Source organism: Humulus lupulus, chromosome 1 (assembly GCF_963169125.1).
Source record: "Humulus lupulus chromosome 1, drHumLupu1.1, whole genome shotgun sequence".
NCBI lineage: Eukaryota > Viridiplantae > Streptophyta > Magnoliopsida > Rosales > Cannabaceae > Humulus > Humulus lupulus.
In genome coordinates this window covers 106476550-106491462 of record NC_084793.1, presented here as the reverse complement: position 1 = coordinate 106491462, position 14913 = coordinate 106476550, and the positions used below count along the sequence as shown (strand labels likewise).

The 14913-nt window shown below is 35.0% G+C and overlaps 1 long non-coding RNA gene across 1 annotated transcript; it reads right to left on the bottom strand.

Annotated features, from left to right (window-relative positions):
• Positions 1 to 468: 468 nt before the first annotated feature.
• Positions 469 to 930, bottom strand: LOC133815633 (uncharacterized). Its single transcript, XR_009884830.1, has 3 exons — positions 868 to 930; positions 667 to 777; positions 469 to 573 (listed from the first exon to the last, which is right to left on the bottom strand). It is a non-coding gene; the product is annotated as an uncharacterized LOC133815633 (long non-coding RNA).
• Between the last annotated feature and the right edge of the window lie 13983 nt (positions 931 to 14913).

Sequence of the window (14913 nt, the reverse complement as noted above, 5' to 3'; positions counted from 1 at the left end):
ACATTTCGGTGACTCGCACCCTCGCATATTCGTCTGTTAGTTGAACACCATGAATAGTCAGTGGACCCACCCCATCAATGATAACACCCTCTGCCACCACATTATGAATATTATCCGAACAAAGTAACACATCCTGCATGTACTGTGTGTCATCCTGCATGTGCGGTGTGTGGTATTCTTCGTCGCTCTGCTCGTCATCATTGTCGTGTTCATCCATATCATCTAACCCACCTGCTTGTTTAGCTTTTTCCTCCTCTAAAGCTTTAAGTTTTGCTTTGAGCCTCGCAATTTCTGCATCTTTCTTACTAACAACATCAGCCATTTCTGTTGCTATTTTTGGTTTTCTTCCAAAGACGGACGAAATCTTCGCAAACGACCTACAATAATCAACCAAATTTATTTTAAAACTAAAATATTATAGAATTAAGTTAAATGCAACAAATAAAAAATAATATCATACCCAAGTGCTCTAACACGCCCTGGGTGCTCAGGTGTCCCTAAAGCTTGCGTTAATATGTCATTCCGACCCTTTGCAATGATTTCTCCACTACTAACTTTTTCTTTCAGCTCATTCTGTGGAACAAACCAGTGGTCACTTATATTAGTGACTTATAAGAACTTTATCATTCCTAAATTACTTTAAAATACTTGCTTGAAACCACTTACAATTCTTGCTTCAATTTGTTTGTCCAAATCTGTAACAAGAACCTTCCTCTTTTCTCGTGCTCTTATCCATACTTGGTACCGTTCTACATCTGCCACACCTAGTTCAGTTTTCTACAACATACAAAAATTAATTAAATTTGGTGAGTGCAATATTCTTCATAACAAGTTGACAGTTATAAAATAGTGATGCGAATTACTTACCAGGTCCTCTCTAACATTGGCAAGCCCTCTACGAGATGTACGATGCCTCGAAGTATATTTGAGAGCTCTTTCACGTTGTGCTACCTGCAAAGCCTACATTAAATAGGTAACAATAAGTTTTTAAGCAATTATTAGTATTTCAAAACTAATAAATCATATACATAATAGATATACATAATAGTACCATAAACTCAGGAGATAAACGGTGGCTAACAAATGTCCTCCAATCTTCTAGGTCAAGTTCTGGATATTTCTTAGGAAGGATTTGGAGTTCATCTATCAGACCGTCTTCTGCCAAAGGGTAGATGTAGTCACTAGTGATGTTGGTCTTAAAATCTCTCATCATTCTTCCCGCACTTTTCATTAATTCTGGTTTCCAATTTTCTGGAATGTTAAAGGCGCCCTGAAATAGAAAGAAAATGATTAATGAAATGCAAAGTAATTCATGAAAATGATCAATATATTAAAGTAATTAAAATATTCATAAAATATTTTCTTACATATACATCCTCCCATATTCTATTCTTCAATTCTTGTGGGACTTGTCTCCAATCCTTATAATTGAGAGAGACCGTTCTCCTAGTTTTAACTCCAAGGTACGATTGCATCTCACTATATGCTTTCCCTATAGGTTGACCTTTATCATTAAACTGAATATTTCTCTTTATTCCCTTAGCTTTTTGATTATTGATATTGTTCTTCTTTGTTGGGCCTCGCCTATTTGGTGTGTTCTCCCCTTCAGAAATTGTCATCTGCACATAAACAAGAATTAACGTTACAATTATGACATAAATAAATACATATTTAACATAAAAATGAATACATTACTCACTGGACACATTTTCTTTTCTTTTTTCTTTTCTTGGTTGATCCACAATCTACCCATATTCCGTCTCTAATATCATTTCTAATATATTCCCCATCATCATCAACTTCATGGAAATCATGGATTTTCTCAACTTGCTCATGTATTGGTTGTCCAACAATAAAATTGTCATGGAACAAATCATCGTTTTCTTCGTCATTTTCATCTTCTATAAACTGCCTTTCTGGGGTTCGTAAAACAACTGACCATTTATCATCAGCAGGATCAGTTATGTAAAACACTTGTTTTGCTTGGGTAGCCATGATGAAAGGATCATTCTTGTGACCTTTCTTACTTAAATCAACCAAAGTGAATCCAAGTTCATCAATTCTAACCCCAAAATTGTTGTCCACCCAAGAACACTTGAGCAGAGGAATTTGCAATAAGGAATAATCAAGCTCCCATATTTCTTCAACAACCCCATAATATGCCATAGTACCAGCAACTGGATTATTGTCTTTTGCACTAGCGAAATGCACTGCTTCTGCCACAATACTTACTCCACTATTTTGAATCATTCGAGCATCATCTCGTGACTTTGTGTGAAATCGTTTTCCTCCAACAATGTAAGCATTGTGCTTTATTACATGAACACTTGGTCCAAATGATATGCGTTTTAACTCTGTCGACACTCCATGGTTTTCTTCTCCCAACCTTGCTAGAATAATATTTTTCAACCATCGACTAAATGTTTTATTGTGCTCATCTATAATCCATTTCTGTTTATTTTTAACCTTGTTGGGAATCATTGATTGTAATAACTCCATGTGCTCACTACAATACAAAATACAACATATTAAAATTTCAATTATACATAAAAATGAGTATAATGTTTATTAAATCTATAACTTACGTTATATAGGGTTGAACTTCGGGATTGTTTTCCAACACAACTAAATGAGCTTGATCTAATTATGCACGAGATATGGTCACTACTGTTCCTTTCCCTCGTAATCCTCTATCAACTCCATCCGAGTTATTCCGTGGTTTGCTAATTCCGATTGTGTCGATTCCAACCATGTACTCTGAACAAAATTCCACAGCTTCTTCAGCTAAATAACACTCAACCATACAAGCTTCAGGGCGATGGTGATTACGTACATATCCTTTCAACACCTTCATATTCCTTTCAAATGGATACATCCATCTTGCCCAAACTGGCCCACACAACTTGGCTTCTCTTACTAAATGGACCATCAAATGTATCATGATGTCAAAAAATGATGGTGGAAAATATTTTTCAAGCTTGCATAAGGTTTCAACTATTTCATCATGCAATGCATTCAACTTCTTCATTTCCAATTCTTTTCCGCATAGTTGATTAAAGAAGATGCACACACTTGTCACACTATCTCTAACTCTTTTTGGTAAAACTGACCGAATGGCAATTGGAAGTAATTGTTGCATTAATATATGACAATCATGTGATTTCATTCCAATTAACTTCAAATCTTCCATAGACACCAAGTTTCGAACATTCGATGAGTAACCATCAGGCACTTTCATCCCTGCCAATGATTGACATACGGCTTGCTTCTCTTCTTTAGACAATGTAAAACAAGCAGGAGGCAAATATGTGCGAGCCCCCTTTTCTTCAGGTGCCAAGCGGTGTCTTATACCCATTTCAACAAGATCTAAACGACTAGACAAACCATCTTTGGTTTTACCTGGGATATCAAGTAATGTACCGATTATACTTTCACATACATTTTTTTCTATGTGCATGACATCCAAGCAATGTCTAACGAGTAAATCTTTCCAATAAGGAAGTTGAAAGAAAATTGATTTTCTTTGAAAACATCCATTGACTTTTTTGTTTTTATTCTTCTTCCCATACCTAAAGTCAACTTTTTCTACTTCCTTAAGAATTTGCTCACCTGACAATGGCAAAGGAGCAATGTCTCGTTCCACAGTACCGTCAAATGCTTTTTTTTTATTTGTGTCAGGATGACTTAAATGCAAATATCGTCTATGACCCATATAACACATTTTGCGTCCATTTGACAAGCGACGGGCCCTTGTGTTGGTGCAACAAATTGGACAAGCTTGGTAACCTTTTGTGCTTAAACCTGATAGGTTACCATATGCTGGAAAATCATTAACAGTCCATAACAACACCGCTTTCAAATTAAACACTTCTTTTTTAAAACCATCATATGCCTCAACACCATTTTCATACAACTCTTTCAAATCATCAATTAATGGTGCCAAGTAAACATCGATATCATGTCCTGGTTGTTTTGGGCCCGAAATCATTAATGAAAGCATCATGAACTTCCTTTTCATCACCAACCAAGGAGGAAGATTGTACATAACCAGGAAGACAGGCCATGAACTATGCCTACTACTAAGAGATCTATGCGGGTTTACTCCATCAGCAGCTAAACCAAGACGAAGATGTCTTGGTTCATTTTTGAATTCTGGATTGATATAATCTACCTTCTTCCAGGCCTGTGAATCTGCAGGATGCCGGAGTTTACCATCTTTCACTCGTCCAGTCTCGTGCCATATTAAGTTCTTAGAGTGTTCTGCACTTCGATATAATCGCTTCAGCCGCGAAATCAAAGGTAAGTACCATAGCACTTTCTGAGGAATAAGTTTCCTAATCTCTTTACTTTTGTTAGGTTTGTACCGTGATAAACCACATTATGGGCAAGCGTCCATGTCTGCATACTCCTTACGATATAAAATACAATCATTCGGACATGCATGAATCTTCTCATACTTCAACCCTATCAAACTTAATGTTTTCTTTACTTCATATGTAGACTCCGGAAAACAATTTTCTAGCGGCAAAATCTCCTTGAAAGCAGCTAAAAATTGACTGAAACACTTATCACTAACTCCATTTTCTGCTTTTATGTTATAAAATTTAACCATTGTGGGCAATCTTAGTTTATTGCAACCACTGAACAATTGTCTGTCTGCATCTCTAACCATACTATCAAATTTTTCTGGATTATGAAAAAACTCTTCTTGTGCTTCATCAAGCAATTCTATAGGATGATCATCAAAATCATTACTCTCAAAATCATCTACACCTCGCCTACCTAATGGATATGGGTCATCATTTAATAATTCTCCATGCCAATACCATTTACTATAACTCATATCAAATCCCCGACAAAATACATGATCCTTTATCATGGTAATATTCCCCTTTACTCCATTACCACAATCGATACAAGGACAACGAATTTTTTGTGGATCACTACAATTCTTTAGGCAAAACTCTAAAAATTTGTTGAATCCATCTTGAAATTGTGATGTTTCTCTCCTCTCAAGCATCCATGATTTATCCATACTAATAACAATATTCAATTCCTAATAAGTTAGAAAAAAAACTTATATTAGGTTCTAGTCTTATAAATTTTTTAAAAAATTCGGCAGAGTATCCTCTGTTTCTATAGCATACCGTAATTTCATAATTACCTATAAAATCAATACAAACAAACACAATAATCAAGCATATATGAATCCATCATTATTAGGTTCTAGTCTTATAAATTTTTTAAAAAATTCGGCAGAGTATCCTCTGTTTCTATAGCATACCGTAATTTAAAAATTACCTATAAAACCATTTAAAACAAACACAATAATCAAGCATAGATGAATCTATCATTATTAGTTTCTAGTCTTATAAATTTTTTTAAAAATTCGGCAGAGTATCCTCTGTTTCTATAGCATACCGCAATTTCAAAATTTCCTATAACAACAATACAAACAAACAAAATAATCAAGCATAAATCAATCCATCCTTATATCACCACAGCACGCAAATTTCCCAGAGCCTACTTCACTAATTTTCAAACATAACTTTCACTAAATCTAATATGCATGATTACATTAGTCTTATCTTTATACATAAATCTTATAGTAATATAAATACAAAAAATAACCAACCTTCAATATTAATCTTCAATGCACCCGAAATGAACAACAAAGTTCACCACTCAATCAACGACCCTACTAAAACATTACATAATTAGTAAACTACATAATTAATTATCAAATCAATAAATAAAAAAAATCAAACTAGTTAATGAAACTAATGAACAACACTTTGATCATCTTCAAGTTATTTTTTTTCAAATATTTAAAAAACAAATTTATCTATTGTAAAAATTTCTAAAACTAACTAATATGCATATATATATATATATTTATAATAAACCTAATTTTTATCACATTATTTAAACTAACAAAATAAACAAATAATTATAAAAATTAATAAAATATTAATTATATTAATTTTAAATTCGGAATAATAAAAAAAATTAAAAAAAACATGGAAAATTAAAAAATTATCATCAAAACCACATTTTAGTAATCTATACCTGTTTTGAAGCTCAAAATCGCCTTGCAATGTCAAAAATTCGGCCAAAATCCGGCAAGAAACACCACTTTCAAATGGAGAAAAAACCCACGGCCAAATGCCTTTTTTTCTCTAAAAAACAAAAAAAAAAGATTTTTGGACTATATTTCGGTTTATAGGGTCGAAATATTGCAAGAAATAAAGAAAAAACAAAAAAAAAAGGCTTGGAGAATCAAAATGGGTGTTGGCTCACGGTGGTTAATGGAGGTTTTGGGGGTTTCTTTTTGCACAGAGGGGAGAGAGGTTTTGAGAAGATGACCGTTCGGGTCTAGGGAAGGGACATATAAAGGACTTTTAACTTCGGTTTTTGGTAAAAACCGAAGTAGAAAGTGGACTTTCCACTTCGATTTTTACCAAAAAACCGAAGTTAAAGGTCCTTAAGTTATACCCGTTGGAGACTTTTAACTTCGGTTTTTTGGTAAAAACCGAAGTGGAAAGTCCACTTTCTACTTCGGTTTTTACCAAAAAACCGAAGTTAAAAGTGCACAAGGGCCGCGTTTGGTTTGGCCAGTTTTTTGCATTTTTACTATCTCTAAACATAATATAAGGGCTTGTGCAAACAAACACGGCCCTCTCCACTATGAATTTTTCACTTCGTTTTTTTAAAAAAGCGAAGTAGTAAGTAATTTTTTTCAGAGCGCCAATTTGAAATGCGAAGTAAAAGAGTTTGAAAAGGTTTTTACTTCGCTTTTTTTGTATGCTCACTATAAAAACCGAAGTAAAAACCTATATTTCTAGTAGTATGCTCTGTTATTGTGTTTTCTTGCTGGGCCTTGGCTCACGGGTGCTATGTGGTGCAGGTAAAGGCAAAGGGAAGTTGGACCAATCCTAAGATGGAGAGCTGCGGGGCTGAATGTACATAGTCAGCTGATCAACCGCCACGGCCAAGGAGTGACACAGGACGAGAAAAGCTTAATTGTCTGTTTTGCTTTAGAGTGGCTAATAACTGTACTTTTATCCTTAAATTTTGTAGACTGCCTTTTAACTCTACTACTTTTGGGATCCCATGTAAGGAAGAATATTTTTTTACAAGAAATGAAGCTTTTGAGGCCAAAAATCTTTTAACCCTAGCTCAACTTTAGTTTCAGTGACACGTTTCAAATTAAATGACTTGAGTAGAAAGTCTTGCACCTTTATAAACACAAAATGTAACGGTCTTGGCTATCCAGGGCGTTACAACACTATTGTTTCTTAGATGGTTATTCAGGTTATAATCAAATAGTCATTACTCCAGAAGATCGAGAAAAGACTACATTCACCTGCCCATATGGTACGTTAGCTTATTGAAGATTGTCATTCAGCTTATGTAATACTCTAGCTACGTTTCAACGATGCATGATGGCTATATTTTCTGATATGGTTGAGGAGATTATGGAAGTATTTATGGATGACTTTTTTGTGTTTGGGTCATCTTTTGATCATTGTCTACATCATTTTTCTTTGGTACTTCGTCGTTTGGAAGAGAAGAATCTTGTGCTGAATTGGGAGAAGTGTCACTTCATGGTTTATGAATGAATTGTTTTGGGGCACCATGTGTCAAAGAAGGGCCTTGAAGTGGACCGAGCAAAGATAGAAATTATTGAGAAGTTACCTCCACAACCAAATTTCAAAGCTATTAGAAGTTTCCTTGGCCATGTCAGTTTCTATAAAAGGTTCATTAATGATTTTTCAATGATAAGTAAACCATTGTGTAACCTTCTTGAAAAAGACACGCCATTTATTTTTTATGAGGAATGTAAACAAGCTTTTGACGCTATAAAGGAGAAGTTGGTGACCGCACCAATTATGGTTGTGTCGGATTGGAGTCAACCTTCAGAGATTATGTGTGACACTAGTGATTATGACGTGGGGGTTGTTTTGGGTCAAAGAAGATATTTTGAGCTATTTATTATGCAATCAAGACCTTGAATGATGCTCAACAAAACTACTCAACTACTGAGAAGGAGATGTTGGCAGTGGTATTTTCTTGTGATAAATTCAGGCCCTATTTGTTGTGTTCTAATGTTCTCATTCATACAGATCATGCAGGGCTTAATTACCCTTTTGCAAAGAAAGATGCCAAACTAAGGTTGATTCGTTGGGTGTTGTTACTCCAAGAATTCGATGTTGAGATTATTGATAAGAAGGGAAGTGAGAACTTGGTGGCTGATCACTTATCTAGATTGGATAATGGAGCAGAGGAAGAAAACAATCCCATTAAAGAAATATTCTAGATGAGTTGTTATTGGCAGTTTCAAGGACAGTTCCTTGGTTCGCAGATTTTGTCAACTACATAGTTTGCGGTATACTTCCTCCTGCTTATTCTCATCAAACAAAAAAAAATTAATTCATGATTCCAGATTTTATTTCTTTGATGATCCATATTTTTTCAAGAGGAGTTCTAATAGTGTGATCCAACGTTGTGTACCGATAGAAGATTCTCAATCCATAATTGGACATTGTCACTCATCTCCTTATGGTGGTCATTTTGGCCCGTCTCGCACAACAGCAAAGGTATTACAATATGGTTTTTATTGGCATTCTGTATTTAAAGATTGTTATACTTTCGTAAAGACTTGTGATAGATGTCAACGGGTTGGGGATATTTTAAGACGTAACGAGTTACCCATGAATGCTATATTAGAGATTGAATTATTTGATGTATGGGGTATAGACTTCATGGGACCATTCCCACCATCTTTTGGGAACTTGTATATTCTACTCGCTGTGGATTATGTTTCAAACTGGGTAGAAGCAATTACTACCACAACGAATGATGCTAAAGTGGTTGTGAAGTTTCTGCATAAAAAAAATTTTGTCGCTTTGGTACTCCAAGTGCCATTCTTAGCAATGAAGGGACTCACTTTTGCAAAAAAATCCTAGATGCTCTCTTGAGAAAATATGGAGTGAGACATAAAGTGGCATTGGCTTATCATCCACAGTCCAATGGACAAGCTGAGGTACCAAACCAAGAGGCCAAGTTAATCTTGGAGAAGACGGCCAATACCAATAGAAAAGATTGGTCTCAAAATCTTGATGATTCCACGTGAACTTATCGGACAGCCTTTAAGACTCCTCTTGGTATGTCACAATATAGACTTGAATATGGTAAAGCATATCACTTATCGATTGAATTAGAACATAAGGCGTATTAGGCTATAAAGAAGTTGAATTTTGATTTCCAAGCAGCTGGTGAGAAGCGTCTATTGCAACTTAATGAGATGGAGGAATTTCATAATGATGCTTATGAGAGTGGTTAGATTTACAAGGAATGAACGAAAAAGTACCATGATCAACAAATTTTGAAGAGAGATTTTGAACCAGGTCAACAGGTGTTACTTTATAATTCCCGTCTAAAGTTGTTTCCTAGTAAACTTAAGTCTCATTGGTTTGGTCCGTTCACTGCCACAAAAGTTTTACCTTATGGAGCGGTGGAGTTGAAAAATGATGATGATTCTATATTTCAAGTCAATGGCCAAAGATTGAAACATTATTTTGGTCATCTTAATTGAAAGGTGGAGACCATCTAAATTAAGAATTTTCATTAAAGCAACAACAACGTCTAGCTTAAGACGATAACAAAGCGCTTTATGGGAGGCAACCCATACATTTTTTATATGTTATTAGTTTTTAATTTCTGTTACTGAATTGCATTTTTATTTTCGTTATTTTTGTATGTACTTTAGTCGATGAATCGTAAAATACGTGAAATTTTTTTTTAGAATTTTTGGCGCAATAGCGCCCTGGTGTTAGGCACTAAAACACCATGCATCGCTGACTGAACAACGACAAGAGCTTCCTCATGCGCTATTGCATCGCATGGTAGGCGCTATGGCACCGCGCGCACTATTTTGAAAAAAAAATTAGAATTTTGACCGCTTGAGTGGTCACATGAGTGGTACATGACCCCGAAATTAGATTTTATATACTTCGAAAACCATATCCGACCCTTCCCAAAAATACCAAACACATGCAAACACAAAACCACCAAAGTTCTTCATCAACTTTACTTCCAATCCGAGCGGCAACAGCTTACTGCTGGATTTTATCCATTTTCTAGCATGCTTCATGAAATTCCAACCATCTTTGAAGAGATTCTAGAAGGTACTTCATCATTAACATTTATTTTAATAGAATTTTCTACAAAGTTTATAGATTTTAAGTGTTTTGATGTGAAGTGAGGAATGGATCGTTTTAATTTGAATTTTATGGGAATTGTGATTGTTTGAGACTTGAGTATACTGATTCTATACTTGATTTCAAGTTTGGGGGAAATTTGATGAGGTTTTGAGTGTGATTTGGAATGTGGTTAACTTTGCACACCAAATGTTTGATTAAATGTCACAATTAATATCTATGATAATTTTGATGATTTTTGAAGTGAGAGTTCATTATAAATTGATTATTGTTGTGGATTAAGTGTTGTGTGGGAGTTTTGAAATAGTTGGTTGAGTTTTGGTGATTAATTGGGTTTTCTTGGAAACTTTTTCTAAGTGGTATTATGGCTCCAAGACCAAAGAGGAAGAATTTTGTGTCATCACATGTCACTATAAATCATACCTTTGTCAATGTCGCAGCAAGAACAAGGTTTTATGAATGGACCGCTAATAATAAGAGTTTGATTGTTGAATCTTTTTTTCGTCCAAGTGCGGAAGATGGTGATTTTCTAGCCTTGGTTGTTGAACGATACTGGAAAAGTTTATGTGAACTGGCTATGGGAGCTAATACTAGTGTTGTGAGGGAGTTTTATGCTAATGCCTATTTTGGCCATCCCGATGATGAGGTGTTAGTGAGAGGGCAGTCAGTAAAGCTCTCTTCAGCGGTGATTGATGAATTTTATGAGATTCCAAACTTTAAAGATGATGACTACCACCATGATCTGCAGGACAAGAATTATGAGAGAGTGCTTCGAGATATGACTAAGTCTGGTACACGTTATTCTATGGGGGTAGATATGGTTACCCCAAGGCATGTCAAGAATACTAGTTTGAGTTATTTTGGCAAGATGTGGAACAGATTTGTGATAAGTAACTTGTTGCCTTCTTTGCAATAAGGGGAGGTAAACATTGATAGATTATATTTGCTTCATTGTCTTTGTTCAGGTAAAAGTATAAATGTGGGGAAACTGATTCATACAAACATTTTACTATAGCTCAGGGGTCTAAAACCGGTGGTCAAGGTTATGCATGTCTTATCACTGGCTAATACTCAAAAGTTGGTGTACCTATTTCCGACCAAGACCATTGGAAGCAACCAGGGGTCCTTGATCACAACACGATCTTACATTTGAAGGATAATTGTCTAGAAGAAGCTAGACCCACTAGTTTAGGGTTCGTTGTGCAGCCATCTGAGTTTTTATCTTTGTCATTCGCTACACAGCAGTCTTCCTCTTCATAGACCCTATCATCTCGGTCTCACTCTACTAGACCATCCTCATCACGAGCTACTGATGGCTCGAGCACCCAGTTTAGAGACTTTGAGCAGCGATTTGCATCTTGTGAAAGGAATCAACGGGTGATGATGTGAAACACATTGAGGAGCTGTGTCATTCAGATCAGGATCAATGTGCATAACAATGTACTATGCACAACTTTCAGGCTGAATTTTATGCTACTTTTGTGCTTCATTCGGGATACAATGATTATCCCTATTTTCCTAAGGAGCTTAGGCGACCATACCAGCCTCTAACTGGTCACGATGATGATTCACCTGCTACTGAGGGCGGTGACACGGCTATGGAACCTTTTTCCTAGTTACTCTGGTTTGTTTTCTCTCCTTTAATTTTATTAAACTGTGGGGACACTGTTTATTTTATGTTTGGGGGGAAGGCAATTTTTATATATATATATTTTTTTTTTGGTTTTTATGGGTAGTTTAGTTTTTTTTTTATTATTGGGTGATTGTACTATTAATGTTGACCTTATGACCTATGGGCTTCGATGATGAACTGATGTTAAACTCTTTGATATTATTCGGTTGTGTGGATAACTTGTGGATTGTGTGCTTAACCTATTATGCTTACTTTTTTGTATTGTTATATGAATATGTTGTTCTAGTTGTTCTATACATATTATGATTTTGTATGTATATGAAGATTTGGTTTGAATTTGTTGATATTGAGATAATTATAACTTGTGTAATTGATTTGTTGAGGCGAAATTATTAATCTTTGTTGTGTAGAGATGATTAAGGCAATTTTTGTTGAAGCGTTTGAGCCAAAAAGCTAACCTTGATACATTATCCTTTGTTCTCCAATTTTGAGCTTAATTTTTCCAACTTTTGTTCTTGGCTAAATAAATGCATATTTATCCTTGATTATGAACATTGACCATGATTAATATTTTCCTTTATCCTATTTTTCACCATAAGCATAGGTTGTTTTGTAATGAGTGAAAATATGATGTAAGTAGGATGGGGAATGTAATGAAAGTATCATTTCAAAAAAGGAATTTATGTGTATAATAAGTTATAATCCACTTGTTTTATGTTGAAAATTTTTCTTCTTATGAAAAAAAAAAAGATTTAAAGAAAGAAAAATTCATGATGAAAAGCAAAAGAAAAATAACAAGAGATTAAATTTTATAGGATTATAACTTCACTTGTTCTAAAGGAAAGCACTGAATGGAAGTGTTAAAAAGGATTTGGAAAGGGAGTTATGTATTATTGAGTTTAGCTGTTTAGTGAGTTTATGGTGTGAAATTATCCTAAATGACATTCTCATCCACCATTTACCTAAGCCTAATGATATATGCCTATAAAGTCCTTTTGATCTACATGATTTTGATTTACATTAGTGGAGATGAATTGGTTATGCAAGCTTATGGTTATCTTGATTTTTTTGTGGTATGGGAAGTCTTTATGCACATGAACCATATGTTACATAGAATTTTTAGACTTGACATATACGCACTTTAATGGTAAGACAATATTGGAAATTTGAGTTTGATAGGTTGAATTCTAATCCTTTGTTTTGAAGTGCATGTTGGATAATTGAAAAAGAGTTTGGTATGTTAAGATAAATTGCCCTTGGTCTATGATTTTTTATTTGGTCATTCCAATAATTTAAGTATTTTAGATTTTAGTTTTATGTTTTATTTTTTTCATTGCTTGAGGACACGCAACAGTTCAAGTTTGGGAGTGTGATGAGTGCACATTTGTACACTCATTCGTGCTCATTAATAATATGAATTATTGTGTTTTTCATAAGATTTTTGTATAAATTTGATGTGTTCTCTGTAGTGCGCAATGTTGAGCTTAAAATGATGATTTTATAGTGAATTTGGAGTATTGTACATAATTGAGTAAAATGCCGAAACCGGGAAGCAACTGGGTCTAGAACCACGCAAAATCAAGAAATGTTATTTCAGGCGCAATAGCATTGCATATGAAGCGCAATAGCGCCGTTCATGGACAAAAAAATATTTCGCACGGAAACGACAAGACTTCGGGAAAATAAGGCAGGCGCAATTGCGCCCCTTGCTAGGCACCATAGTGCCATACGTCTGCCAATTTTAATTAACCTATTTTTAAAATGTGATTTTTATGGGCCTATAAATACAATCAGATAGCTTCGATTTTGGCGGGCTAGAGAGATATAGACGAAGTTTTAGGTCAGAGAAACACATTGAAGAGGAAGAGAGAACTAGATTCCAAGCAATCATCGATCATCATTAGAGTTCTTTCTTCTTTTATTCTCTTATTTAGTTAATTGTGAATATGATTATTGTTATTATGTTTGTGATTATGAACTAAGAACTCTTTTCTAGAGTGTTGATGGAACTATTTCAAATTATGAATTAAAGTTTTAGTTTATTCCCATATTTTTTCTTGTGATTCGTTTGTGCAATTTTGTGATTATTTGTAACGACCCAAAAATCACTATTATGGCTTAAGGGCCTTGATTAGTATGGAGGGCATAATTGGTTTATGTGTGAATTAAGTAATTTAATGCATGATTTCGTGATAAGCATGCTTGTATGATTATATGAATATATGAAATGCATGTCTACGAGTATTAATATGCATGTAGGCCCTATTTAGCTTAAAGGGGTATATTTGTAATTTTAGCCCGTTGAGGGCATAAACGTGACTATATGTTATAATTATGAGGACGACATTATTATGTGGATTTATCTGCAGCATACGACGAGGTGATCCTAGGGAGCCAGTTAGCAGGAAAGTCGCAACAGGACCCAATACTTGGCTCAGGGCGAGTCAAGGGGTATTTGGGGTATTAGATGGTTATTTGGGTTGTCGGGTTATGGAAATAAATAATTGGAGATATATTTGAGGTTAGGAAGCCTAGGAGGGAATACTGGGGAAAATTTTAGCATTTTTCCTCGGGGACGTTTTTGGTACCCCGAGCCTCAGGATTGACTTAATTAGTTAAGGATGGATCAAACAATACTAAGAAAATAGTAGAATTTACCCAAACCGACAATTTTCTCTCTTATCTCTCTCTCTCAAGGGAAACCACAGAAACTAAGAAAAGCTTGGCTGGAAAGTCAGAGAATTGAGTTAATGTTTTGGAGATTAACCCAGTAGCAGCTAAGGAATCCAACCAGGAAATGAGGTAAGCCTTGACTTATATTTTTGGTCATTTAATTATCTAGCTTTGGGCTGGATTCTAAGAGTTCTTGGGTTTTGAATTTAAGATTTAATTGAGGCTAGGACTTGGGAGTTAGCTCAGCAATTTCTTGGAGGATTGGTTGTTCAGTGAAGGTAAGCTCTAACTTATGGTTTAGTGTCTGAATTCTGTGTTTTTCTGGATGGTTTTGGTGTTCTTGAGCTTGTGGGTTTCAAAGATAAAAATGTTGTTTTGATGAGT